This window comes from Dryobates pubescens, chromosome Z, assembly GCF_014839835.1.
Source record: "Dryobates pubescens isolate bDryPub1 chromosome Z, bDryPub1.pri, whole genome shotgun sequence".
NCBI lineage: Eukaryota > Metazoa > Chordata > Aves > Piciformes > Picidae > Dryobates > Dryobates pubescens.
The window spans coordinates 88,358,673-88,382,502 of record NC_071657.1 but is presented as its reverse complement, the minus strand read 5'-3'; the positions used below and the strand labels follow the sequence as shown (position 1 = coordinate 88,382,502).

The following is a 23,830-nucleotide window of genomic DNA, read 5'->3' as shown; positions in this document are numbered from 1 at the left end:
CCCTGCATGCAAGGAAATTCAGGGTGGTACATTTATTGAGGATGGGAGTGGAGAATGAGAACTGTCTGTGTCTCAGTAGAGCTGCTCAAAAAAAAATGATAACATGGTCAGAAAAACAATGTTTCAGAAGAGCACATCATTCAAGGCACATCTTAGTGAGCTCCTCCTTCCTCAAGAGTCTGAATTGAATAATTTTTATCATAAAAAGCGTTGCCCCTGATATTGTCTCTGGATAATCTCCAGGGTTTTCTAGAACCATGTTATTCATCAGTGTGTTCAAAATGCTTCCAGGTGCTTTGACTGCCACTTGGGGATGGCATGGTGTGGGAACAGGCAGCAAGAGCTGTTCTCCCTCTGATCATCACCTGGGCCTCACAGTTTAACTTTTTAGTAACAAATCCATTCTTCAACAGGATTTGGAGTGTGTGTGTTAGTGTCCTTGTGTCATGGTGAAATGAGAGGCTTTCAGTTTTCTGTGTCTGTGATGTTCTTGTATTTCTCTGGAAGTTATTGTGGCTTTATTTTCCACTTGGCAGAGCAATTTCCTTTATAGATCCTTTTTCTTAGGGAAAAATGACCCCAAGAAAACTACCCATGGTCATCACAGAAAGCTGTGCCTCACCACGCCCCCACCTCCTGGGCATGCCATGTTGCATGGATCAGTTGGCTCTGTTTTACTTTGTTTTCTCACCTCCTTCCTAAAGCAAAAGTGCTGCCAACACAAAGCACTGCTTGATATAAGCAGCTGTTTTGCCTGGTGTTAGTTGGGCCTTCTCTTGGTTATGTTCATAAGAAAATATTTTTGTTTTAATAGGAAAACAAATGGAAATATATCCTGGCCCTTTGCCCTTGGCCAAGGGGCAAACATTTCTGTGGGAGCTCCTTGTTAAAATATTAACAGCACTGACTACACAGAAAAAAACAAACACAGTGGTCCTGGAGGTTGTGGCCTCAAAATAAAATCTCCAGGAGAAGGTTTCTTATAACTGACCTAAAAAATACCTTCAACCTACTGTGGAGCTGAATTAGTTTCCCTTTTTTTAATATCATATTACCAGTCTTCATGCTGCTAAGTGATAGATCAGGGCACAGAGGATGAGACCTGGGGCCTGTTGCTACAGGCATGGATAAGAAGCATATGCTGACAAGCCCTCTGAGCTGCCTGGCACGTGAGTTCCAAGGATGGAAAATAAGCAGCATGCAGGGGGTTGGCTGATGGTTTACCCTGCAGCTGAGCTGATGTGAGCAGGGCAACAGTGAATGTGTGCTCAAACTCTGCAAAATGAGAAGAAGCTCATGGTTGTCTAACCCATCTCAGACACAGTGTAAGTTTCACTGTGCTCCTAAAGTGGTGTATGCTGAAGCATGAAGCCCTTTCTGAAGCACACCTGCCGTATTTTACAGTCATAGTGGATATTAATTCCCCCCCCTAAAATATAACTACACTAAGAGAGATTTGTCTTCTCTTTTTTTATATCATCAGGAAAGGTATGCGCAGACTTAGTCACGTGTGTTGAGAAATAAATTGCTTTGAAGAAATGAGATTTATCCCAAATCCTCTCTCAAGAGCCAAAGACTTAAGCAGAAGGTCATTAATCCCCAGAGTCAGCAGAGATCATTTAGCTTGTTTGCCCTCTTTGCTTTATTAATCTAAGCATAGGTCTGTTCAGTTTTCAGTTCTGGGCCCCTCAATTCAAGAAAGATGTTGAGTTGCTGGAACATATCCAGAGAAGGGCAACAAAGCTGGGGAGGGGGTTTGGAGCACAAGCCCTATGAGGAGAGGCTGAGGGAGCTGGGGTTGCTTAGCCTGGAGAAGAGGAGGCTCAGGGCAGACCTTACTGCTGTCTACAACTACCTGAAGGGAGGCTGTAGCCAGGTGGGGGTTGGTCTCTTCTCCCAGGCAACCAGCACCAGAAAAAGAGGACACAGTCTCAAGCTGTGCCAGAGGAGGTTTAGGCTGGATGTTAGGAAGAAATTCTTCATAGAAAGAGTGAATGGAATGGGCTGCCCAGGGAGGTGGTGGAGTCACCATCACTGGACGTGTTTACGAAGAGACTAGATGGGGTGCTTTGTGTCATGATCTAGTTGATTAGCTAGTGTTGGGTGATAGGTTGGACTTGATGATCTCAAAGGACTTTTCCAACCTGGTCTATTCTATTCTATTCTATTCTATTCTATTCTATTCTATTCTATTCTATTCTATTCTATTCTATTCTATTCTCTCTGAACCCTTTGGTTCCTGCTCTCCTTCTCAACCTCACTATCCTGAACCCAGTCCCTGCAGTGGCAAAACCCATTCCCTTGTGGTGGTGGTGATTTGCAGCATTTCACTACTACAGCATCTCACCACTACAGCTGCTTCTTCAATAGGCTTTCCTCCTCAAGTTTGCATCTTATTTATCTTCTTGCTTAGCACAGTTTTATCTAAAAAACATAAAAGATGATGCAGAGGCTGACACTGATTTAAATGGTTCATATCCTGTATGTGTTTGCATGTTTTCCCCCAGATTTTGGGAGCAATATGCTTGTCTTTGCCTTCTTCACAATGTTATCACTGAACAACAGAGCTGGCCTCTCTTGGCAGGAAATGTGATTCCCAGTAGGCATACATTGTGTAATTAGGCAACATCTCCAGGGTGATCTGCAGCAAATGCTCCCCAGCCCTGGCTCTGCAAAGTTTCTTTTCAGAGAGGTTGCATCAGTCTTGAAAATACTTGGACAGAGGTTGGGGGTGTTGCCTTACAAGGTGTAAAAGCCTCAGAGTTTATAGAATGGGTTGATTTGAACTCTTGGGTGAGCTTTGTTTTGTTGCTTAGAAGGATGTACCTTGTTGCCAAATGTATGGCTGTGCATCTCCATTAAATTTACAGTTTTGACTGTGCTGTAATTACAAGAGAACAAACCCACTGTTTGGAATAGAGCTCTGCCCTCTCCACGTATCTACTGTGGGAACAACTTGGTTTGCTGGAGCAGCCTTGTGCCTTGTCATTTATCCCTCACACCAAAGGGCCAGCAAGACACCTTTTCCATCCTGAGTGGGATTTTCAGCCTTGCATACAGCAAGCATCCCATGCTCTCAGGTCATCTGGAAGCACAGTCAGGATGCAGCAGAACTTAACTAATTGACAAAGTGCTGGAATGTGCAAAATTGTGCCACGTTTTTCCACCACCCAGACAAGCTGCAGGTGAGGCCTTCAGCCATAGCAGCAGCTATTTTCACAGCCTCTCCATCAGTGCATTTGCTAGCACAGAAGAGTGTTTTAGCTATCAATAATTAAAAATAGAGACATTAAAAAACATGAGCAAGGAACATTATACATGCTCCTTTTATCATGCCTGTGCCCTTACACACCAGTTTGCAATGTGCAGTCATTCACAGTGTCTATTCTAATCTGTAAATGTAAATTTATCTTCATACTCTGAGAGTCCAAGGCTTTCCAAAAAGTGGGCTGTCCGCTAAATACTGATTTCCATGAGACATGGGCACCAAGTTGCTGCAAGATGATGTGGCAGCTGGAGCGGGGTTATTGCATCATATCAAGATATATGGCAGGTTATCTTTTCCTACCCATACTGACTGATGTGACAGGAGTCTTGGAAAGGCACGTATCTTCTTCAGTCTTCACTGAAATGTTTTCTTGGGGTTTTTTGTTTTGTTTGGGTTTGGGGTTTCGGTTTTTTTGGTTGTTTGTTTCTCAGCATTGGACTAAGCAAGCAGCATTCCTCAGTATGGTTTTGGGGCTACTCTGCAAAGAGGCTACAATTTCATTCTCATCCCAGCCTAATGTACCTTTGATCATTGCTGTCCTGGAAGATGCGCTAAGTCTGAACTATGACCCTCTAGAGCTAAAGGCATTAACGGTAGCAGCAGCTTAAAACCCACTTATCCCCTGTCACTAGGAATCAGGCCTGGTTTAGAAAGGACAGGAACAGGGAGGGTTGAAAGATGATGAACAAGAGATGGTTCCACAAGCAGAGTCAATGCTCAATATCATCCTCAAATAGATGGCTAGTCAGCAGAACCTGCCATCTACTGACATAAGTGAGAGGATGAATATAAGAGGTGTAGGTGTGATCAGCAGAGAGGAAAGTATATAACTCCAGAGACAAATGCTGTGGTAGATGGCTTTGGGGATGGGCTCTTTTTTTTTTTCCCCACAGAAAACTCATTGCTTTTCTTATCTGATGTGACACTTGCTTCCAGCACCAAGCAGTATCACATGCTCCTTGAAACTTATTTTTCTGTCTCCTTTCTATCAGATATAGGCTATGACAGCAAGAGCTTGTGTATCAATCACAGGCTCTGCAGCATTACTCACTGTTCTTGTTGCTTTCTCTGAATGAAAAGTATGATCATCTGGACCTCCAAATGGGAACACTTTTAACAGGCAAGTACCAATTAATAGGTAAGTTGGCAGACACTGCCAGAATGTTTAGGGGAGCACAGGAAGACTTGTGCCTACTGAGACAGGACAAGAATAAGGCAAATCATTAGCAGGAAACTTCACCCTACATCATTCAAGCCTCAGGAAGCCCAGCCAGACTGAAGGGTCTTTAACAAGATTAGGAAAACCAAGAAATAAATGGAAAATAAATTCAAGCTTTTTCAAAATGCAGAACTGCTGAAATGGGACTGAAGCGGATTGTTGTTTCTGCTGATGCCTAAGACTTTTTTTCTGCTGTTTAGAAAGGTGGCAAGATCTGGTTTTAATATTCTCCATAGTAGATATTGTAGATAACTACATGATCTTGAGTACTGTGTCCAGTTCTGGGCCCCTCAATTTATGAAGGACATTGAGACACTTGAGCGTGTCCAGAGAAGGGCAACAAGGCTGGGGAGAGGCCTTGAGCACAGCCCTATGAGGAGAGGCTGAGGGAGCTGGGATTGTTTAGCCTGGAGAGGAGGAGGCTAAGGGGAGACCTCATTGCTCTCTACAACTACCTGAAGGGTCGTTGTAGCCAGGAAGGCGTTGGTCTCTTCTCTCTAGCAACCAGCACCAGAACAAGAGGACACAGTCTCAAGCTGCACCAGGGGAAGTTTAGGCTCGAGGTGAGGAGAAAGTTCTTCACTGAGTGAGTCGTTCGTCATTGGAATGGGCTGCCCAGGGAGGTGGTGGAGTCACCATCCCTAGAGGTGTTCAAGGGGAGATTGGACGCGGCACTTGGTGCCATGGTCTAGTCATGAGGTGTGTGGTGACAGGCTGGACTTGATGATCTTTGAGGTCTCTTCCAACCTTGGTGATACTGTGATACTGTGATCTTCTGGAAAAAAAAAAAAAAAAAAAGAAAAACCCAAACCACCTGGCAAAACAAAGAACTGACTAATAGAGCAATCATTTTGACTATGTTTTCTCAGTTTATTAATTGATCATTGAAATGGGTTCAGACTATCAGAATAACTAGTTGATTAAATGAAACTCATAGTTGTCATCCTTACACACATTGACCAGCATCTCTTTGTGCCATGATAACTGAAGGATTACTATAGGCTTGTCAATTTTTTCATGGCCTGAGTTGGTTTTTTTTCTGTTAGTGAAAAGAAAAACACAGACATATGGTAACCAGTAAACTTTCTGGTAGCATCTATCTAAACATAGAGCCCAGACAAGGAAGATGCACTAGAGCTTGAGGAATTCCTGCTTGAAAACTCGTGTACAATAAATAGAGCCAAATCAGTGTGTGACATTCTCATGGAAAATGGTTTCTACAAAGACACTGTTTGTTCTGCTGAAGCTGACATTTCATATTTTCATCTATAGAAAACAGATTTTTCTGTTTCCTCTAGAGGGCAATGTCATATAAATATTTTAAGCAATTTTTGGGTTGTGTCAACTGGGATTTTAGCCAGCCTTATTAAGACAGCAGCGAAGTGTTTCTTTACATGTGTTTTAGGATGTGTATATACCTAATATAATTACTCAAATTGTTTCTTGGGCTTTTTCAGTAGCAAATTCTTTTAAGGAGCACCAAAACATGTTATGTGTTTTGAGCAGATTTGCCTGTGCTGGAATGCAAAGAGGGAACTATTCATGAAGGCCTGACTTCATTGGTACAGCTTCAGGGACTTTTATCAGATAGTCCATATTTAAGCGCTTGTAAAAGATATTATAATCCAGTCCTCTGAGAATGAAGCTACCATTTGTTGTAGTTTAGATTGGTAGCTGGAACTTCAGTGAGAAGGATAAATCTAGCTATCAAGGCAAAGGGTCCATAGGACCTCAGAATTAGAAGTAGTTTGTGTTACTACTTATTTCACTATGAGTTTAGGTATTCCCAAATTCATTGACTGCATTGCTTATTTGATGGACATGACTAACAGCTCAGTTTTCAGAGTAATTGTTCACATCTACAGCTGCTAAAATGAGTATGAATTGAAGGGGTCCACTCTGGACTGTAATAATTTAACTTGAGAGATATTGTCTCCTATTTTCAGCCACTGTAGTGTTAAATATGGCAAATATGGATAAAGGATGTTTTGTTTTCTTTAAAGCTTAGATTTATCATTTGAAACATCTTTACTTGGACACAAACGGTGTTTTATTGTCTCTATCATTATCTTACTACCATCCCTCAAGCCTATTGAAAGGGAGATTTGCTTTTGACTTCCTAACAGGAAAATGGCTTTAGGGAAATCCTTGTAGAATTAGACTCCTTTTTCTTCCTGATGGTGAGTCCTCTGGAGCATCACCATAATGACCTTATTGGATTAACTGGCAAATCCCGTATGTTTACTGAATTTGTGGGCTATCATTCTTTGTAAAAGACCACTTCCAAAAAAGAAATGGGCAATCTGCAGTCGAAAAGTTCTCTAAATGAATAAACCTGATTGTGTGTTTTTCCCCAAACAGGAAAAGCAATTAATTCAAGTAAACCCCTTATTCCCAAAAGTACTCTATTTGTAAACAAGGGACTGTGAATTAAAAGAGCAATAGTTACACTGGTTTCAAAGCCAGTAGACGTTAGGTAGCAAAGCAGGATGTGCCCTCTACTTTGAGTAATAGGAGCTCAACAGAAATCTGAGGACACAGCTCTCACTTAGCCTTTTCAAGTTAAAGAGGTGAGAACTCCTTTTTAATTACTGCTGCTGGCCAGGCAGGACTTTCTCTTAAGCCATGTCTTAACAGAAAAAGGATAGAGTTTGTAAATTGGAATTAACTGGGGAAATTTTTAGAGACACTAGTGGCGACTAAATATTCTTATTTTCATTTCTCACTCTGCATGGGTCTGATGACAGATGCTCATTCAGGAGGGATTATTCTTTGCTTTGAGCTACCTCTGGGTCTGTGGTTGTATGTGTGAGGCTGATTCACCTATTGCTGGGATCTCTGTACGTGGGTAGCCCTGGGAGTGTCTCATCTGCATGGCTGCAAGTACTGAAAGAACCACAAAGGGTTCATGACTTTGTCTCCTCCTCTACACTCTGTCTGCCTTCGTTGCTGATGAGTGGTCTGAAGCACAGCTTTCTGGCACAGAAAATCAAAGATATGGCCCAAGTTCTCTGACAATACCACAATACTATGGGCTTCTGTGGAATTGCTTCTTCTTTGTCTCCATGAAAATGCAGAAGCTCTGCCTTCTGAAATTCCTTCCACCACTGCATATCTGACACAACAATACGGAAAATTATCTCCTCTCTGGTCTGTTTTCCAATCACTGACTACATTCAGAAAGTAAGTGGTATGTACAGCAGAGCAGAAAATTATTTAGTAAACTAGCCAGTTTCATCAGGATGAACTATGTGGTTAAAATAAATCAGATTTCAATAATTCACCAGTTATGCTCTGGAGAATGAAATAATAGCTAAAAAAAGAGAAAGTGTATAGATGCCAAATGGATCAGAAGTTAGTGACTGGTGTGTGGAAATCAAAGTCAGTTAGGGTTTACTGCAGGACTCTGCCTTTAAGCAGACTCTGTTTTAAGTAGTGTATGAGAAATTCAGAATCTCTAATCTCTTTATTAGGATTATTTATGCCTCAAGTGCTTTCTCTGATGACCCATGAATCAAATTATAAACTGTGGAAATGAATTTAAGTAGCAGCGTTGCTGCCATGCAAGTTAGTAGAGTACTTGAATGTGACAATCTCAAAGGTCTCTTCCAACCTTGACAATTCTATGATGCTGTATTTCTAAACATCTGTTTTGAGACAGGTGGATTTCAGAAGAGCCTGAAAACAAGAGGTAAAAGACAAGAGAGTAGATAAAATTCAGGATGAAAGATAGATTTAGAAATCCTTTAATTCTGGATGGATGATTAATAATCTTTGTTTAATATGTAATTAAATTAGATATCATTATCTGTTAAAACAGTTCAGCCAGCTCTAATAATGAAGGAAGCCAATCCTGAGTCCAGGTGTCAGCTGGTCCCATGCTCCCTGAGGTTTTCCTAGCCTCAAGGATATTCTCTCATTTAATGAAAGTATTGATAATAGTATTAAATTATATGAGGAGGCATAGTCTCTTTCTTAAATATAATCTTCAACATGCAGCGCTGTTGGGACCTGTTGGCTATGTACTACATTTATACTGCATTAGAGGAATCACACATAACTTGGTGAAGCCAGGTCAAGATCTTCTTTAAATTAAAAAATGTCTTATACTTTGGTATACATCAAGTTATAAGTGTGAACAATTAGTTTAAATTCCATGTCAAGTTTAATCTTCCTCACATGTTAGTGGCATTAGCTACTTGCTTGTAGTTTGTGTTGTTTTCTGCAGTGAGTCCATGCTGATTCCCTGCTTTACCTTCCATTTCTCTTCTGCATGCTTCTATTTTAAATCATTTTTGTGTAAGTTATGTTTGCATAAACTGTATGTGACTTAGAGCTGCATACCTAACTCCTGTCAGGATCTTACAGCTTAATGGATAGCACGTGTGGAGACTTAAGAAGTGTTGGGTCCTGGTCAAGCCTTTTCTCCACATTGTGAACAGGTCATGGCACCAATGACAGGAAGGTGATGACAGCAGCTCACTTTCTGCAGGTGCTTGAGGTCTCCTGGGAAAAAGCACTTAATTAACTGCTGGATTTCACTGTGGAACATTTCTTTCCAGGTACCTACCTGTCTGTTGGGCAATTATAAAGTCAGAGCAGCTTCATAAGGGCTAAAATTCTTTGAAATACCTGTTTCTGCAGGAGTACATTTGAGCAATACAAATAAGACCTAGCTCACGAGTTACCTGCCTGGTTATGAATTTAGCCATTATCCACTCTTCCCAAGTAGCATCACTTCCCAGGAGGCATCACTGTAAACAAGTGAGACTTACTTACCTGTAGGGTTTTTCTGGAATAATGGCAGAATGAAAAGACTTAATTCTGTTTTCCTGAGGCCTTGGGGGCCAAAGCACTGTCCTTTTTTAGACCTAGTGCAGGCTTTGATAAAAACAAAACAATATTTTAAAAAAATAAATTATTTTTTGTCATGCTCCAGGCAACACCCAGATAAGTTTTATTTCCAAATACAGTACTTGAGGTTTATTGTGAAGTGAGAAGGCCCAAATCTAAGCCTGATGCAGGTGCCAATTTTCTGGTTGAAGCGATCACTCCAGTTTAGAAAGCTTAGCATATAACAGCTTCTTCTAGAGCTGAAATGGTGCAAAAGTCTAGTAAGGCAGCTCTGAATGTCAAATGTGTGCTTATTGCAGAAAAAGGAACCAGATTGGGGCTTTATGGGGAAAATGTAATGAAATAGTTTCCTCTTAAAATGCAGCTCTTATTTGGTGAGAACTTGCTCACAAGTATTAACAGGGTGCTTGGTAAACAGCTGAGGAGAAACTAGTCACAGTATCAAGATAAGCATCTGAACAAAAGAAAAATAAGATTAAATCTCGTGGCTGCATGGCTACAAACTGGAAACAGCCTGGTAGTTCTGGGATCATCCTCCTACCCTATCCCCCAAATATAACCCTCTCTCATGCTCACTTCACAAACATACCCCTCCTTTTGTGGTCTCCAGTTTGGCAGTCAGGGAACACAAGGAATATGTGTTGGCGCAGTGTGGAAGTTTCAGATGTGGACATAGGGAGGAGGTTTGTGCTGCTGTTCATGTGGTCCAGGGACTTCTGTTTCTGGAGTTCCTCAGACTGCTCTTTGGAGAACTAAATTTATGCAGGGAATGAAACAAAAAAAGTGAATGTGAGGTTAGGCTAAGGGTTTCCATCTTGGTTATGTTTTGCTGCCTGCTCTTCTGGCAGCATTTATCAAAGTATCCTGAAAATTGTGTCCTGGGGAAGTAGCTTGATTGAATATTTACATTTTAAATTTATTGTCATATTTATTTTTCCCTAGCTCAGGTGCTTATTAGAAATTGAACCATTGGATTGTGTTATGATCAAAATGTTCCTATGTAGTTACTGAAACCTGATTTTTTCCCCCAGCTTTTTTCTTTCAATTGATGGCAAAATCTGCTTCTGACTTGGGAAAAAAGCTGGGAACCTTACCAAATGACAGCCTGAAACCACAGCAGAGCATTTGCTATTCATAATACCCCTTCTTTGTGAGTACAATCAAAAGGCAAATTATTCACTCTTTTTTCCAGATATATTACATAGTTACTGATGGGGATGGAGGTGATTCCCAAATACCTGGAGATAGAGGAGCCGTTCCTGATTTCCATAAGCATTACAACAGGGTAACTGACAGAATCACAGCATGTTGGGGGTTGGAATAGACTCTCATCGATCATTGCATCCAACTCCCCTGCCAAAAGCAGGCCACACAGGAGCACATCCTGGTGTGTTTGGAGAGTCCCCAGAGAAGGAGACCACACAGCCTCTCTGGGCAACCTGTTCCAGTGCTTTGTCAGCCTCACTGTAAAGAAGTCTCCTTGTGTTGAGGTGGAACCTCCTATATTCTAGTTTGTACCCATTGTTCCTTGTCCTATCACTGGGCACCACCAAAAAGAGACTAGCATCTTCATCTTGACACCTCTCAGATATTTGTAGACATTGATAAGATTCCCTCTCAGCCTTCTCTTCTCAAGACTAAACAGCCCCATGTGTCTCTCAATCTTTCTTCACAGGAGAGATGTTCAGGTCCTGCAGTCATCCTCACAGATCTCTGTTGGACTCTCCCCAGCAGATCCCTCTGTCTCTTAAACTGGAGAGCCCAAAACTGGACACAGTATTCCAGGTGTGGTCTCACTAGGACAGAGTAGAGGGGAAGGAGAACCTCCATAGACCCTTTGAGCACACTTTTCTTAATGTACCCCAGGATGCCATTGGCCCTCTTGGCCACAAGGGCACATTGGTGTCCCATGGTTAACTTACTGCCCACTAGGACTCTGAGGTCTTTCTCCATGGAGCTGCTTTCCAGCAGGACAATCCCTAGTCTGTAGTGGTGCCTGGTGTTATTCCTCCCAAGATGCAGGACTCTGAACTTGTCCTTGTTGAACTTCATGAGGTTTGCCTTTGCCCAGCTCTCCAGCCTGTCCAGATCTCATTGGATGTCAGCAGATCCTTCCAGTGTGTCATCCACCCTCTCCAGTTTTGTACTGTCAGTGAACTTGCTGAGGGTACACTCAATCCCCTCATCCCACTCGATTAAGTAAAGAGGTGACTCTTGGTATATGACTATGTAAAAGGACAACTAGACCTGCAAGATGTGTTCTCCGATATGGTCAGCTACCACAGACTGTTCGAAAAGGAAACATCACAGCTCCAAAAACCTCTAAAAATCTCTAATCCACAGGTGCAGGGATACCCTAGTGAAAAATACAAAATGGATCAGAAATCCAAGACAGATCCTGCCCATGGAACCCATAAGTACAATGCCTGAGATCTGCAATGAGTACTGATGCTACTGATGTGGAGTGGTGGTGTGGAGCCTACAGCAGAGACACACTGGACCAATCCAGCCCAAGTAAAAAGCCTCGTAGATTAAGTTTGTGTTAGCTGTAGTGTGTAGATTGCTTTAGCAAGAAAAATTGAGCCTGGGTGTTAAGATGATCTGGATCAAAAAATCCAAATTAGGTTTCCTCCTTAAAGAGCACATTTTGGCACTGGTTTTTGTAATGTTTTTAGAAAGAAAATATTTGGAAACAGATGCAGTAAGATTCTGTGTATTAAAGCCAGCCTGTGAAATAAAACTATTCTTTCTGACTGCACAGAATGTTTCTGTATATTAAATCCAGCCTGTGAAATAGAACTATTCTTTCTAACTGCACAGAATGGTCAGAAGACTCCTGGAACAAAATCCTTCCTAAATCTCATGCATGTTTTAAGGAAAGCTCTTGAAACATTAATAAGTGGTGAGCGGATGGCACGTTCTGACACATGCTGGGAAGTACGCACAGATAAAATGCAGGATGGCTGGTGATGTTTAGAAAGCAAACACAATCTGGGCTTCCACCTTGAATATCACAAGGTACAGAGCACAGTGTATTGCTTTAATGGAGGCTATTCTAGCATAAAATGAAATCCACATTTGAAACAATCTCTGCAGTCCTGCTTTAGGACACTGGGGAGAGTAATATAAAATGACTCCAGGGTGGAGCACAGGTTGCTGGAGGAGCAGTCTCTGCTGTAACCTACATTATTTTTGTACTTAAAGAGAAGGGAAAAGTGTTGCACTGACAGGAATTGAACAGGCACATATGGGCAGTGCCTTTGCTGGGGGGGTATCAACCCCTGAACAGAGAGCTTGTGTAGCTGTACATGCCACACGAGTCCCACAAGCTGGTGTGCTGGTTGTGCAAGTACTGCCTAAGCATCCTGATGGGTGTTTGCAGATGAGTAAAATGTTCTGTCCTGTTGGCTGCTCTGAATATGCACTGCACCAGAGCTTCCATTACTCCCGATGAAGGTGTGTTTAAGTGTCATTGTGCTCATGGTAGTCTTCAGCAGCAGAGGGCCTGGCCTTGTTCTGCTGTCCCAGCGTCATTGTGCAGTTGAGGTTGGGGCCATGACTGTGGACTGGCCCCAGCCTTCCCATCCTCTGTCCCTTCCTTCCTTTACCTCCTTCATGCTTTTTCTGGGATGTGTTGTCTTGTCCCATTTTGTGTTGCAGCTAAATCACTTTCAATACAGCAAGTGGAGGAAAGTAGGGAGAGCACCTGGAGGCACCATCCTGCAGCAGATTGCCAGCAGCATCCTGATGAGGTAGCTGCCCTCTTGGCCAGATTAATCTTCTTCAGAAGATTTGAAAATCCCGGTGTGAGAGATGGGGAGTAGCAGGTGTGCAGTGGCCTCCCAGCCTGCAACAGTGCCTTGTTGCCTCTAGCTAGCAACTAGTGGGTCTTAAGTACATTTTTCCCTTATCTGTTGACCCTTTGGATTTCTAATGAGATGTACATCATGTACTGTATGTACAAAGTCTTGTTGCTGGAAGATTCAGATTGCTGTTCTTGTGCAAAGAAAACAAAACCCATGGATAGCTGTGGTCCCTTAGGCTGCTGAGCACCCTGTGCAACATTTTACACTCAGCAGAGCTTAACAGAGTTAAAAATAGTTCTTCTTGTCAAAATACCTCTTGGTAGTGAAAAATGTCCTCGGGATACTTTGTTAAATGGTAACCTTTGGACCAAACAGTGTAAGGAAAAATCAGAACACAGCCTTCAGCACTGAAAAGAAAAAGTTTGTCTTAATTGTGCAATACAGGATGAAGGTTAAGTGCACAGAAAACTGGCGTCATCTCAGGGCTGGAAAGAATGGAATTAAAATAGAGATCTAAGGGTGAGGACATAACATAAGATATTATATCTTTGTGAAGTATTTTTCCCTTGGTGCCTGAAAGATTATCTGAGAGAAAATGTCTAGCTTGTGTAGTGGATGGAAGTCTTGCTAGGAGTCTGAATTCAAGGCAGGGTAAAACCAGGCCTTTCGCTTTTCGTTTGTTTATTTTGTTTGTTTTTAAAGGCTAATGGAAATTCTAAGTTCCACTAACAAGTAATAATTTCTAACCCCAAGCTTAGATAGGTGTTTCTGCCCTAGAAAAAATGTTAGTGATAACAGATTGTTTTGAGTAAATATATGTCCCTCTGTAACATCTCAAACCTGGGCTATACACTGTAAAGAAGTGATTGTACTAAGTCAACAGAAATTAAAACGAAACAGAGGACATTACCAAGAGAAAAGTAAACAGTGAACAAGGATTGAGAGGTGAAAGATGGCTTCATAATTTTTTTGTTATAATAACTGTAGCTGGTGTTAAAGGTAGCTGATAAGACAAATTACTTTAAGACTGTGTGAATTTGAGGTTATTATTCTTGCTTTATTTTATCAGTGCTAATAGATTTCCATGTATCTGTTTTCTGCTTTGCAGTCTTGAGTTACTGCTTTGCATCTTGAAGTTAGATACAGTATATTTAATGCCATGCAAATTTTCCCTGTTACTTTATTGTTCTGGTACTATGTAGTTAGTAAATAAGAGAATTGCCGGGTGAGAAGGATTTACCCCCTACAAATTTGTAGTAAACTCTTAATAAATCCTACGATCACATAAATAGATCAAATAAAAAGTGAGGTCAGAGCTATAAAATGTAGACACACTGCATCACAGTTCTGTAAAAATTAGAAAGTTTTTTTCATGAATGTAATACATTTTAGAAATAATCAGGTTATAAATAAGCTGTAAATGCATAAAATCAGCTTTAATATATCTGCTTACTAAGCAGACATGTTTCACGAACAGGTCTCTGCCCACAAAGCTCAACCTTTGGGTATTGGGGTACATTGCTGTCTACAACTACCTGAAGGGTGTTTGTAGCTAGGAGGGGGTTGGTCTCTCAAGCAACCAGCACCAGAACAAGCGGACACAGTCTCATGCTGCACCAGGGGAAGTTTAGGCTCGAGGTGAGGAGAAAGTTCTTCACGGAGAGAGTCGTTTGTCATTGCCCAGGGAGGTGGTGGAGTCACCATCCCTGGAGGTGTTCAAGAGGGGATTGGATGTGGCACTTGGTGCCATGGTCTAGTCATGAGGTCTGTGGTGACAGGTTGGACTTGATGATCTTTGAGGTCTCTTCCAACCTTGGTGATTCTGTGATAAGGAAGATATGTTCCAGAAGAGGGCTTGTGGGAAGCAGTGGAAGAGAGTTAACAATAGAGTCAGTCTTACCTCCCCGCTAGCAAGGAAAACCCCCAAGCAAGCAAGCAAACAAGCAAACAAGAAACAACACCAAAAGAACCCAAAACCAGCCCATTGGAGAGATTTTCTTAAAATTTCTATTTCAATTACTAGTGAGCTTTTGGATTTTAAATATAAATTAGCCTTCGTAGAGGAAGTAACAATGTAAGCTGTCTGGGACAAAGGCCCTATAGCCATATTTTCCTTGCAAATTACTGATGGTATTTTGAGTGATATAAAAATGATCATTATGGATAAATTAATAGAGTAATAAAATTGACTTTTCCAGTAGCTTTTGATACTGCTTAAGATTTGTTTTTCAGATTCTGCCTAAGAAACCCTGTCTTCTATAATAGGAGAAATGTCTCTGACTATAGCCCATTAAATAAGAAGCACAGCTGAGGAGCTTGCTTCTTATACACAGGGACAAGACATCAGAACCCAAGAAATCACTAAAAACCATATCATTTCCTACTATTTGTATGGTGGGTGGAGTAAGCCAGTATTTACAAATAATTCTAGCATAGCTCTTGAGGGTCTTGTCTGTCTGCAATTTGCACATAAAACCCCACTAAAGATTAAGGGCTGCAGTGTTTTCCACCAAGATGGAGCTGTTTGGAATTGTTTTCGTCTTGGGCATTTTTCTATATGCCCCATGAACTTGCAGTGTGTTTGCAGCCACCACAAAGGATGAGGGAGTTAACTCCTAGCTGAGCCTTGGTTGGCTCTGGCGGGTGCTGGCTGTGGTATTCAGCTTTCCAGGGCTGACTATAAATTAGTTGTGTGTTGGAACTAGTAAATTTGCTTCCTTGCTGCTGCTTCTTATTTTTTTTTTTTTTAATTTTTTTAACAAAACAAAACCAACATGAAACAAACAAACCCCACTTTTGTTCTGGCGTGCAAAACAAATGGCAGGGGAAAAGTTTTCTCTCAGCATTCATCTCATAGTGCAATAGCATGTGGTGCAGAAATGGGGCTATCAGGAGGTGCTATTTGCAGAGGCTTAGAGAACTGGATGGTCTAAATGCAAACTGTGGAGAGAGCCACTTGGAGGTCAGGCAGGGATTTTTGAAATTTACGCTGGCATGGCTGGGAGCAGAATATGGCCTTTGCAGTCTCTAGCTCTGCTTTGGCATGCTAAACTTCAGTGCAGTGTTAACCCTCTTTTGTGTCATTTTTGTGGTATCTGGCTGCATTCTAAAGTTTGTTGTTTTCTTTTAGGAAAAAATGGAACATCATAGTGTTTTTCTGGGTTATGTGCAGTTCTTTGGATGCCTGTTGTGTTTTCAAAGCAGTTTCACTTAAATCTCTATATATTCATTTTGCTGCCCATCAGATCCACTGAAGTCTGGGATCTTGGGAACATGTACCATATAACTGACTTTATTTGTTTTGTGTTGAGGGTATCAGACATCTGGTGCCCAGGACACAGGGCTGTTGGGAGAATGTAAGTGTCTATGTCTTTTGTAAAAAGCAAATATCTCTGGTGATTCCAGCTTCAGAAAGTAACAGTTGAAAGAAGATTTAAAAGCAGTGCAGTTCTAGGTACTCAGGAACAGATCTCGGACTTGTGAACTCCCCTCTTTTGCTCCATCGAAGTGTTGACTTCCAATACTACGATGTTACTGAAACTGATTTCAGTGACATTTAGTTTGTATGGGTATGGCTCTGAGGTGATTTGTGTTTGTTGCTATTTTTCTGAGTGTATTAGAGAATTTGTGTGCAAAGATGGTGACAAGTTAAAAAAATAACACCAGTGCCAAAAATGCACTGTGGGAAGTGCAGCATTTCCCCTGCACAGTGGCATGAGATGCAACTGCAACTTTATCAACTGCTGTGCAAAATTGTTTCATCAGACCACAGTGTCTCCATCCTTAATTTTCTCCATCCTTCATTTTGTACTCCTGAAATTCAAGCTAGAAAGGAATTTAATGTCTGACTCTGTGGGGCAGAAGAGGATGATATCTTCTAAGAAATTCTTGTTGCTTGCATATGTATGAAGCCAGTTTTCCTTTGATAGGGTTGTTCTACATATTTATAAATCAAGGCTTTATCTGTAAGATATCTTATGACTCAAATCTTGGTTTGGCTTATATCAACAGATTACTCTGAAGTGCACATCTGCACGTGTGTGCATAGAATATCTAAATGCTATCAATGTTTTAAAAAATAAGAGCTGAGAAGATTCCCCAAAATTTCAATGTCAGCTCCTAAACAGGCCTAGAAAAGCCCTGTGCAGCTGTCACCAAGCCAGGAAGTGCCCAACAGTTTTGGACTTTCCTGATGCCCAAGAGCCTGCTTCTGTACTCTTGTCCAGGGCGCTTTGGTCTTGTTTGAGCCTAAGCAGCTCATCCATCTCCTTGTCCCATGGGGACGCTCCATGCTATTTCCTTCCCTACTGTGCCTCCTCATGCCAGCCTGAAGGAGAAACCACCTTCTCACATTCTCTAGCTGCTTCTGCCCAAGTTTTACCAGGCAGGACTTTGAATTTTCCTTTGCATTTGAATAAGAAGCTAAGCCATATTTGTGGCCCATAGGAGAAACATTACATGGAGGTTTCTGGACTTCCAGTATCACAGGAGATTGCAGGATAACCCCTGTGGTCTATTTTTTTCTGTTTATGACTGTAGCCTAAATAGTTAGGGAGACAAAAGGAGGCATCCCAGTGCATTATTCCTGCTCCAAAACTCTTTTGTATTAATATAATAAACAGGTTATGAGCACAATACAAACAATTTTTAGAGCAGGGACTCAGGACAACCTCTTTTCCCATGTGAATGTCCTGAATTTTGGATTCTGTATTACACAGAGGAATACCGTAAAAAGAAGAGGTGATGGAAAGGGCTTTAGGCAGGAGTCATCTGGAGGCTACTCATTTTCCTAGGAAAGTAATACTGGTGCATATTTTTCTCCTCTTGAACAGAGGTTGCTGAACTTGCTGTCCATATCCTGGATGAACTCCCCATCCCCAGTACTGCTCAGAAGATGCCTGTACCCATTACATACTCCTCTCAGTGTGCTCAGAATCTGATCTCTGGGTTTTAAATGGAGGACCTTATGATTTTTTTGTCTCGGGAGATGTCAGGCCATGAATCACTGTTGGAAGGGAGGCATTTCCTGGTTAGCAGCATTGAGCCCCAGAAAGAGGCACATCCCAAGGACTGAAAGCTTCCCTTTGGGTTACCTCTAGGTATGTTAACTACTGGTGTGTTCAGCTTTGGCACCTAATTAACTACCTGTGCTGTCTGAAAGCTGAGGCACTGACACCAGGTTATGCATTTTGCTCCAAGGAACAGAGCTGAATCTTTTCTGTCTGCTCTGAACTTCTGTCTCACTCTGAGCTCCTGGAAGGCTGAAAATCATGCTGGAAATCCTGAAAAACAGGAGGGACTGTTCTTTCCATGTAGGGTAGCCAGGTCTCCCATGAGCAAAGCTAAGCTGTTATAAAAGGCAGCTTGAACACAGCATGTCCAAAAATTCCCAAGGTCCAAAATTCGACTGTGACCACAGCTGTGTAGTTAAGTCTTTAAAAGTAAAAAATGCAATATTGCGTATAACCTGACTGCTGATAGGCCTGCCAGGAACTGGCTGCCACATACCTGAAAAATGGCCCTGAGATATTAAGTGACAGCCTGTCATAAAGACATTTGGCTTTGATGCATCAGACCACACTCCAGGGAAGAAAACAACCCCTGGTTCTTGTGTGGAGGCAGCAATGGAGATCTTCATTTGGAAGGCTTGAGTGGATACATTTTCAAAGTGGGGAAAGTATGCAGGATGGCTTTCAACAGGAGCATGCAGAAAGGGGGAAACACTGAGTACGGAGCAAGTCCCTCTGGGAAGCGACCTGCTGAGGTCCCCTAGGGCAGAGCGGGGCTGCCCTGCTCTCCCTCTTCCCCTCCACTCCCCACCCCCCCCGCCATACTCCGAGGCTTGTACGTGGGAGCTCCGGGGAGACGGTGGGAGGCAGAGCTGAGGGGCCGTGGCTGGCAATAGGAATCGGGTGGAGGGGGCGGGGACGACACTCCGGTGCTGTCCCCGGCAGCCTCTGCCTTCCTCAGTGCTGTGGGACCCTAATCGTACGGCGGGGCTTCATTGCTCGGCGCTCCCGCCTGCACGGCGCGGCGGGGCTGCCGGGGCGCGGCGGGGCGCGGAGCGGGGCGGGGCGGCGACGCGGGGCCGTGCGTGGCAGCCTGCAGCCGCGCCCCGCGCTCGGGAGGCGGCGGCGCCGCTGCCGAAGGTGCCTTCTCGCCGGCGGCAGCAGTAGCAGCCGGAGCAGCCGCCGGAGCAGCCGCCGGCGGGCAGCGGCTCCCGCGGCTCGGTGCCGGCAGGTGATTAAGCGAATGAGCGGGGGGCGGCCGGCGGGGATCAGCTGCGGCCACCGGCTGCTGCGAGGAGGCTGAGCCCGGCGCGGAGACAGGAGGCGCGGAGAGGTGCGCGGGGCGCGGAAGCCGCAGTCCCAAGTTGTGTCGGAGGCTGGAGCGGGGGCGGGTGCACGGTTGCCAGGCGGCTCTGAGGGGGTCTAGTCGGACGGTGGGTGCTAGCGGTGCCCCGCGGGATCCGCCGCGGCCCCGCAGCCGCAGCGTCGGCGCTGGTCGGCCGCCAGGTCCAGGACTGCGGGGGGCAGGGATGCAGGACGCCCTTCGGACCCGAGCTCGGGGCTCCTGACTAGGAGCTGGGCAAAAACTTTAGTTCTGGTCTGGCATGAGGGGCACTTCCCTGTGGGGAGAGCGCTCTGTCCAAACCCACGGCGCAGTTCGCTTGTAGAAAATCTCAGGGACTCGAGTCACAAAATGCTTTCCTGTAGGACATATGAATAACAGATTTTTAAAATGAAAGCACTGCTGAAAGCCTTGCAGAGGAGCTTCGCTTGGCAAGCTTGTATACTGAAGGCTTTTAATAAAGAAAATATATTTTCTTCCAACTGGATGCAAAAAATAGAGCTGAATTATCACTTCCTAAATCTATCATAATTCCTGGCTTTCAGTTAGGAGAGCTTTTGGTGGCATTCAAGTGCCACAGCCATGATGTTCTCTAAATATCTTCTAATCCTCAAGCAAACAAAAGTCTGTTGGTGTTTAGTAGGTTTTGTACATGCAGGGCATAGGCGTAGTTCATTCCTACTTCATATTTACTTTATGTTGATACAAATTCAATGCTTCTGCTCAGCTCTGCATTTTGGCAGGGTCCTCTCTTGCAGCGGAATTGAGGGGACTTTCTAAATGAAGCTAACAAGTAAAATATGCTTTGAAATGGAGTGCAGATGGGAAGCATCTTAAGTATTGTGTTGCACAACAGCGCACGCTCCATGTGTGCCATTCAGCTCACAAAACTCGGGATTTTATGAATGCATCCATAATCTACACTGGACCTTGTGCTGTTTGGAAATACCATCCCTTAATGTAGAGAATAGCAGCACCTCTCGTGAGAAAGGTTAATTCCACCCTCTTGCACGAGTACTTTTGGTGCCTGACACCTCTGGTCAGGGTATTGGTTAGAAGCATGTGTATGTCCTAAGTTTTCAATTTAAAAATATTCTCAGATTGTTGAATAGTGGTGTTTCCTGGCTCATGGGAGTGTTTTCTTGGCTTTTCCAGAGCTGTTTTGTGAGTTAGGCATTTGCCTGTTGCATCCTAATTCATTATCCTGGATGGCCAGCCTTGACAGTAGAAACTGACAGTCTCTACCTGATTTCACACCCCCCCTCCCCCCCCTCCCAGCTCCTCACCCCCCGCCCGCGGGCTCATCGCACCCTTTCTTCACGGTAGGGAGCGTCTCTTTGGCTCCATCTCCTGGCTCAAAAAGAGGATCCCCCTTCACGGATGGGGTATGGAGAGATGGGAAGCCTCCCGGTTGTATTAGTAAAGGGTGGGAGAGAAAGATTATGGAGGTTTCTTCTTGGACCTGAACTGTAATCTCGAGACCTCTTACAGCAGGATACCTCCACCTTCCCGCTGGAGTGAGCATTAAATCCTTTTTCATGGGAAGAGAGTTTATCTCTCCTGTTACTTCTTATGTCTTGGAAAGACTTTGGATGTAGTGATTAAATATTATAATAGTATGTAGAAAATCATGATGTTTCATTTCTTGCATGGGTCTGCTGTAGGAGTTAGTAATCTCAAATGGTATATCTGTATGTAATAGTTTGGTGGAAGTGTGTTGATGGTATATCCCTTATGTCATGATTTTTCTATGTGGTCAGGAAAGTGTGTCGCCCACAAATTATTAATCCACTTTAAACAGAAAACCTGTGGCAGTGTGGAAGGATCTTACTGTGATTTAGCAGATGTGTGACTGCATGGACTTTGAGTTTGAGCAGAGGGAATCGTATTCCATAAGCACAGTGAATTGATAAGATCCTCCTTTGTGAAGAATCTTCAATATGCCCTGGGTTTAGTTAAGGTCAACTTTCTTAAGGTGCAGAAGACAGGAGGAAAAGAGCCTTAACTGGACTGTAGAGCCAGAGTACCTGTCCTACCTGTGACAGCCAGTCTTCTACATCTACCCAGCATACTCTAAAGTGAAAGGAGAAGGTGGCAGACTTTGTTCTGATACTGATCATCATTCCTTGCGGTGCTGTTTGAGGGAGCAGAGCAATAAGCTGTAATTTTCTGAAACTGGCAGGTATGTGAAATTTCAAAGATCTTGTGCTTTGTTTCTATGTAAGTGTCTTGTTTAGTATAGTAGATGCCAAACAAGCCTATGTACATCAGTGCCACTTAATAGCTCATTAAGTATGATAAATCATGTGGTCTTAGGGTAAGAACTGACGAAAGCAGCATAGTGTGGTGTCAGTGCTACCTATTTATTTTTTATTCCTGTGGCATTCTCACTCAAAGTGGACATATCCCTCCCTATGGACACTGTTTTTTTTTCTGTGTTAGTGCAGTGCCCCCTGTTTGCACACAGAGGTGTTCCTCCTTACCCGTGCAGTCTGGCGTCAGGGGAGGAGCTGTGGGAAGAAGATAGCCTCAGGAGGGCTATGGTGGCCCACAGCTTCTGTGTGATCATCCAGAACCTATCCTTGGAGGCTGAATGTTGGTGAGTCTCTGAAAGCATGTTATGCCCATGGAGACCACAGCAGAGGGGGAAAAAAGATACTTCTTAGCACACTTGCTCTGTTTAACTTCTGAAGTTAGCACCTAGATTTTTACTATGCTTTGTGCCTGCTACAACCACCGAGACAGCATCACCAGCCCTCCAAGGCTGAGCTGAATTATTTTCTGGCTTAGGTATCACCAAGAGACACATCAGCTACCAGAGATTCTTGCTGCAGAACATGTGTGTGTGGTGCATGTCTTATTCAGATGTTATTTCCTTAATAAAATTGTTTATTTAGTGTTAAGATTTGTTGGCTGGTTTGGGTGTTGTTCCCTGCCTGCCTCTAGCTGTAGGTTAGAACAGTCAATTGGGTTCTCTCTGGCTTTGTAAGTTTTGTAAGTTAATTGAAGGTACATTTCACAGTCCTGGTAGAGCTGCGATTGCAGAGAACTTGAGGTGGTAGCCTGTTTGATATGTGTGAGTAGAAATGCATGCTTTTGTGGGTACAGTGTTTCTGAAAGAGAGCAGAAAGGCAGTAGCCCTTGAAGAACGCTTCAGAGGATTTGGTTGGAGTGTTGTCTACAGTCAGCCCTGTGAAAATGCTACAGGTGATGGGCTACAGGTGTTCTAGTGAAGTTTGAGCTAGCTGAGTATGTCCCAGCTTTACACAAACTCATGCACATGTATTTTCATTCATTATATACTGGGACACATTTCTTGAGTCCTCCCACTTCTCTTCTTCCCCATCCTTCCCCCTTGCCCAGACCCTGCCCTGTGGTAACCGTCACTTGGGCACAGAGGTTCGGTTCACAGTGAAGCTGAATCTGCCTATGAGGATGTGTGCAATCTGCAGAGCTGGACTTCAGTATTACCTGACAGGCAGGAAACATTTCGCTTGTTGCAGGAATACCATCACTTCTGGAGTAAATGCATTTCTGGTTTTGGTAGGCTAAGGACTTTTAACAGCTTGAGATTGTTGATGAGAAGTACTAAGTTCAGTTAAAATACACAGTGGAATTACATTATTGTAGGCCAAAATGTAGTAAATGAGCAAGAGCTTAACCCAGGATTCAGGGAAAAACCCAGGAAAGCTTTACCCAGGGATGCAGGATTCATTCAGTTCTGCAGAGTGCTCCTTGAATGCTGATAATGTTCAGTGATTGAAGCCACTTGTCACTCGATCTAAAAGTCCTGGGCCATTTTTCCAGAGCTGTAAGGAACTGAGGTTGAAATGCTTTGGCTTCAGGATCATCTGGACAATCCTTGATCCCTCTGGTATTCTGGAGATGTATCTCCAGGTCTTCTGTTTGTAGAAAGGTGGTTGTTGGGTTATCTCAGTGCAGGAGCAGCTTTGGTCAAATAGATCCCAAGAACATTTGCTTCTTGACCTGCATGGGATGCAGCTTGGCAGTGTTTGCTTAGCTTTTTGCTGGAATGAGCTGACCCGGGCATGCTGACTTTGGGGTGTGTCATACTCATGTTTTAATAGTTCACAGACAACTCTCTTCCTGACAAGGGGTGATGGGCTAATCCTAATTTTATGTAAATCTGATGAAATTCTGAAACATAAGTTGAATACTGTAAGGGGAGAGTCCGTCTGCATAGCTGCCAGCATTGCTTTCTGGAGATTAAGGTTCACATTGTCATAGTTCACTAGATTCGTCCCACAGCATCTCAAACAATTCCTATACTCTTGGCTCCAGATAAATTATGCTGTAGTTGAAGATTTGCAG

At 43.2% G+C, this 23,830-nt stretch overlaps 1 protein-coding gene across 5 annotated transcripts in view; it reads left to right on the top strand.

The window, feature by feature from the left end:
* PDZD2 (PDZ domain containing 2) overlaps positions 1 to 23,830 on the top strand; it is a 148,545-nt gene that overhangs the window by 5,468 nt on the left and 119,247 nt on the right. The window contains exon 1 of one of the 5 annotated variants that reach the window (XM_054177746.1): positions 19,284 to 19,489. The exons of the other annotated variants lie outside the window; for them this stretch is intronic. The gene's annotated coding sequence lies outside the window, so the exon portion shown is untranslated. Of the gene's footprint in view, positions 1 to 19,283; positions 19,490 to 23,830 lie in introns of those variants that run through there. 5 annotated transcript variants of the gene reach the window in all.